This window comes from Panthera pardus, unplaced genomic scaffold (assembly GCF_024362965.1).
Source record: "Panthera pardus isolate Hobbes unplaced genomic scaffold, ASM2436296v1 HiC_scaffold_24, whole genome shotgun sequence".
Lineage (NCBI taxonomy): Eukaryota > Metazoa > Chordata > Mammalia > Carnivora > Felidae > Panthera > Panthera pardus.
Genome location: NW_026526810.1, coordinates 16,700,202 through 16,706,201, shown reverse-complemented (window position 1 = coordinate 16,706,201; position 6,000 = coordinate 16,700,202). Strand labels below are relative to the sequence as shown.

Here is a 6,000-nt window from a genome sequence, read left to right as displayed (position 1 = left end):
GTGATGGATATTAGCTGAAGATATCACAGACTGTCTGAAAGTCTAAAATACTTCCAAATATTTAATATACATTTTGGCAGTTCCTTATGAAGTTAAACAAAATCTATCCTATAATCAATCACATTCCATTTTTAGGCGATTACGGAAGAGATCTGCTAATATATTCAAAGTAGCTAAAAACTGAAAAAAACCCACAAATGACCATCAACAGGAGAATGGGTATGCAAATTGAAATATGCCCATTCAATGGAATGTTTTTCTGCAATTAGAAAGAAAAATTTAAAAATCTACTGATACTGGAAATAACATGGATGAATTCCAATATGATTATGATGAGTGGATGGAGCTAGACACATACTGTGTTTCCATTTACATTAATCTCAAGAACAGATAAAACTAATGTATAACACTAAAAATAAAAACATTGTTTCCTATGAGAATTAAATGTGGCTAGAAGGAGACAATAGGGGAGGTTCTCAAGTAATAAAAATATTCTACCTCCTGAATAAGGTACTAATTACATGGGTATACAATTAACATGAAGACACTTTGGCAAACTATTGATAATGGTGGGACCTGGGCTCCTGGTGCAAGTTTATCATTCTTTTCTCCTTATACTCTGCATGTTTACCCTGTGTTCACAGTGAGTAGTTTTATAAAATTCACAATAGAACATATCTTCATTACAAAAGAAAACAAGTGAATAAGTGGATTATACATGTTTAAGAATTTATTTAGAAAACGCAAAGAACTACAGAAAAATATATAAATAAATTAAAACAGTTAAAAAAACACACTGATAAGTTGTACCAACAAGCTGACTGGGGGAGAAGAAAAGGATCAACTAATGATGCTAAAAATCCACGAGTCAGATTTACTTCATTAAAAAAAAAAGCATAGCAAAACAAAAACTGGAATGAAAATGGGTATCAGTTGAAATGAGAAATTAAGAGAGTGATGAAAGAACCCTTTGTATAACTTCACGTTACTTTGTTGGAAAATCTGCTTGGATTGTGATGTTCTAGGATAAACCAAGTTAAATATAAGATGCCAGACATAAAACAAACAGTCACTATAGAAAAAAGTGAGAAAATTTTATAGATAGCCTCAGTTCTACTTCAAACCACCAGAAGAAAGGACAGTTCAGATTATTTAATTGATGTGTTCACTTAGCCATTCATATTAATGCTAAAGGTTTTCAACCCATTCTATAGCACAGAATATCCTCAAAATTAATTTAACACAACCAGAAAATCTGATATAAAACCATGACAAAAATAGGACAGAAAATCATGGATCAACTTCATTTAATAGTATACTTGCAAAAAGTCCAAATCAAATTAAGATATTCATAATTTAGTAAATTTAGAGCAAAACATTTTTTACCAAAACATTTTTACCAAATTATTAATTCAATGAATAAAATAAAGTTTCAATAATATAATTATTTCACAATAATAGAAGTTTAATTGAAGAATAATACATTTTTTTTAGGAAAAAATATTTATTACATTACCACCTGGTTTTGATGAAATTTCTTAAAAATATAAAAGGTGGGAAACTTACCTAATATGATACACAAAAATATCTCAAATTTAAAATTCAAATATTGCATTAATAATTGAGACCACCTAAATAAAAATAACTTACCTATTAAGTTTAGGACCTGATACCACCCCTAGCAGAGTCCTATACACAAGATAGAACTACAAACCAATAAATACATTGACAGTTTTCCCATCTAAGCTATAGCTCTTCTATTATTGAAAATATCTTACTCATGTAGGCAAACAGCTTATTTATCAGACAAAAATTTTGATTATCTACACTCCCATCAAGGACCTCATGTTACTCTTTTACCAATCTTAAACTTTTGTATGCCAAATTTTGTCCATTCTTAACCATTTCCATTTTTTGAAAAACGCACCTCAAACCACATCAACCCAGACCCCAAAGCCTACTTTTGAAACACTACTAAATGTTGTCAAAGTGGTGTTTTCCCTTGCTGCAGTAAGTTTACTTAGTCACTCAGCTTTTCTTGATCATCGTTCTTTCTTGGAGTCTTTTTGGTTAATAGACCAGCAACAATATACTGGTCAAACCCAAGGTTTGATTAAATCAATGGTGGGTAAAAGTTCCACATTTGTTTAAGTGCTCTGAAAGTACCAGTCAGTGAACATTATCAACATAATTAAATCAAGATCACTTGGAAGGAGAGAATCAAAATGATCAGTATTTGCAAATGATTTGGTATGTACTTTGACAAAATCTGAAAAGTCATGAGAAGAATAAGGTGACCACCTTCCCCCCCAAAACAAAATTTTCAGATTTAGAAAAAATATCAACTAAGAAAATAAACTGAAAAAAAATCACAAATTGAAAATGTTAACAGTAATTAAAATTGCTGAATAAAAAGAAAGACATACCTTGTCCTTGGATAGGAAGACTTATATTACTAAAAATCAATTCCCCCTAAATTAATTTACTTAAGTTGATGAAATTGCAGTCTAAACTGTAATTTCTTCCAACGAGAAGACACATGAGACAGGAGGCAGAAGAAGAGACACACATATCCACAGAAAAAAAATGGTGCCAGTCACAGATGAAATACAGCATATGTGCAAGATGGCATTACAGATAAATGGGCAATTATTGGCAAATAATCGCAAGTAATGGCAAATAACTTGGCAACTTTAAGATTTCAAATCAAAAAAATTTCTCATGATTTAAGAATTTGAATAAAAGAAACACAAAAGAATAAGAAGTTAACATAGGTGAACGGTTTTATGAAATCAGTATAAATATTTTTTCCAAAATGACATGAAACTCAGAAGCCATAAAAGCAAACATGGTTATACTTGGACATATAACAATCATACACATTCTTACAACAAAAATGAAGTATAAAAGTGCATAAAAATATCTATAATGCTTCACAATCCAAAGCTTATTCTCCCAGTAATAAATGAGCTCTTCAAAACCAGAAATCTAAACCCCCACCCCCAAAATTGGACATAAAGAGGAAATTAAAGAATACAGATGGCTAATAAACATGAAAAAATGATCAAACTCAAAAACAAAAGAAATACAATTTAAGACAATAGTTTGGGCTATCACATTGGCAAAAAATTTAAATATTTATAAAATCCATTATCTGTGAAGTTGTGGGGAAAGCTGGCAATCTCATTCATTGCCATTTGAGGATAAAGTTGTCACCACATTTTAAGGAAATCTTGTAATAATTTGAAATGTGCATATCCTTAATCCCAGTATTTGAAATGCTAAGTAATTTATTATGATATAATAGACAAGTGTAGAATTATTGATAGGGAGTTTCATTGCACAGAAATTTGGTGCTAACATAAATATCTATGAATGAGAAATGCTTATAACATTTAATTATATTTCACCTACAAAACAGTCGTGCAGTCATTCAACAAATGACACAGATGTGTATTACTGAAATAGAAAAGGGTATTAAAACTGTTAAATTAAAAACAATTTGCAGAAGAATGTGTACAATATGGCCCTACTTTCAGAACCCCTCAAAATAGTTTGTGTGTATGTGTCTGTGTGACTGTATGTGTGCATCTATCCACTTAAAGAGTGCACACAACTCCCTTAATAGAAGAAAACTTTGGGGGGGTAGAATTGGGAGGGAGGAGGGAACTTAATTTATATATTAGATATTTAGATACACTTTGAAGTTTTGAAAAAAAATTGTGTAAAGTTTCTTTTCAATATATCCAATATTTAAATTTTACCATATGGCAAATGGAAATTATAAATGTATATTTATGGGAGCACTGAGCAATTCCATCATTTTGAGATTCTTGTGCAATAATATTTCCTCTACTGAGGCTCCTGGGATTGAGTCAAGTGGCAGCAAGGGAAACAGTCACCATGCCCAAATTAAAGTCTCATCGATGATATCCCAACATGAGCATTTCTCAGTTAAGCATTTCTTATCTGCAGGAGGTGTCCACTGCAACACAGGAAAGAGACGAGTCTCCAAGCATAAAGAAGACTGTATCATTGTTTTGGTGAAGCTTGTAGTAGAAGTAATGGCACCCTCAATAATAAATCCACCTCACATTTGTGGTCATCACCTGCAAGGATACAGGAGGGAAAATTGGCAAAGTTGTGGGACTTTTCTAAGGAGCTTATTGGGGGCTATGAAATTCTTATATACTCTACCTGTACGTATCCTGGAATGAATCTACCCAGGGGACACACAGAAAGCCACATTTTCAGCTGCTGGGTCCACATTGGCCAGAAAAATTACTTTAAATCTCCCTAAATCAAACATCAGTGCTACTTTTTCTTCCTTGCTGGGCTAAAAAGTGATAGGCACCTCCAACTATCTCAGATTTTTATCTCTTTCCCTCTGTATTGGCTTCTTAAAGTTCTAGGTCACTCATTCATTTGGCCAATTATTTCAGAAGAAAATAGTTGTCTTCCCTCCAGTCTAATGGTTTTTGAGAACCACTGAAACTCATGAAACTGACTCTGTTAACACATTGGATCCAGCCAATTAGGAGCTTAGTTTATTGGATAAGAAAAGTTAAGAAAATCTTTCTTATTAACCATAACTATACTAACTGAAATGTAGAAAATCTATGAATGTATATAAGAAAAGCTGTATCTCTTAACTCACTATGCATTCTGGCCCTTGAAGTCAACTAGAATATAACCAGAAGTCATTAATCTTCAGAAAATTAACATCTAATTTTCTGCCCAGACATGGTTGCTCCTAGAAAGCAAGGAATATTCTGAAAAAAAACCTTACCTTCAGAGGGTAGCATTTGGACAACAGCCCCTTTGTCTGAAGAGTCTTGTTTCAAGGATTTACTGGTATCATTCACTTCAAATGAGTTCCCAAGAAGTGATCTTCTGAGGGGAAAAAAATGAAAAATTACACTTCCAATGAAAAAGGTAATTCAGCTGGAGGCTGGGAAGTTATTCTTTGGTACTCTTTATTGATTTTATTTGGAAGCTGCTTCTTACTCTCACACAACTCAGAAACTATAGCTAGCTGCTCCATAGCTCTATACATTTCAGTATAAGGATATTATATCAGACCCTTATATCTTGTGCATTTCCAAAATTGACTGGATTGCCTGAATCCCACTGAACATTATGTCTCTTTTCCCCCCATCATTTATTATTTTCTGCTTATTTGGCCAGGCTACTTACAAAATCGCTCAGTATAATCTATTTATGTATCTATTCTCAGTAAAAGTTTATTGAGAACATATTCCATGCCTGGAAATCTATAATTACTTGTACCACAAAAGTAAACTAAAAATGTCAGGCCATTAAGAAATTAAAAGCCCATTTGATGAATCAAGCACAGAAATAAAGACCTGAGAAGTAACTTAGTAAATGGTCTCATAGAGGTAGATACAGTTTTAGGACTGTTGAGGGTTTAGGGTTGTTGAGAAAGTCCTCCATTTAGGGATACCTGTTATTACCCACAGCTATAACTCCTAGTTACTGTAATGCCCACTATTAACTGGATATTAGATGGGCTTTTAATAATACTTAGCTACAACCAAATGTTATCAAGCTTAAGAAGAGGAAGATCTATCAGATCCTATCCATCTTGGGCTTTTTTCCAGTAAACATGATGTTCCCTGATAATACAGTCATACCTGCAAGGGTGTCCAAAAGACCACAGGTAGGAATGGCAAATCACTGACTTAAAATTAAGTTATCATCTTACTCTCTGGAGATAGAATTCAAGAAAGGAAAAGGCATAGATAATTTCTCTTCCCTTTTAGGCCCCATCATTACCTGGCAGGGGAAAACAAGAGGAAAAATAACATTTTAAGACAAAATATACATACATAGTATAAATTTTACCTATATGTACATATAAACTATATATTTTTAAATATTACACAAACACATGTACATGTAATCTAATTTAACAATAAAACATGCACAAATTGTGGGTATAGTGCTATACAGACTGGAAAGAGTGGATATTGCTAAGTT

The 6,000-nt window shown here is 32.6% G+C and overlaps 1 long non-coding RNA gene across 4 annotated transcripts in view; it reads right to left on the bottom strand.

The window, feature by feature from the left end:
* Positions 1 to 2,765: 2,765 nt before the first annotated feature.
* Positions 2,766 to 6,000, bottom strand: part of LOC109258144 (uncharacterized) — a 30,985-nt gene continuing 27,750 nt past the window's right edge. For all 4 annotated transcript variants that reach the window (XR_008416995.1, XR_008416996.1, XR_008416997.1 and 1 more), the window contains 3 exons: positions 5,655 to 5,796; positions 4,790 to 4,893; positions 2,766 to 4,109 (listed from right to left, as the gene is read on the bottom strand). This is a non-coding gene — a long non-coding RNA (uncharacterized LOC109258144). The remainder of the gene's footprint in view (positions 4,110 to 4,789; positions 4,894 to 5,654; positions 5,797 to 6,000) is intronic.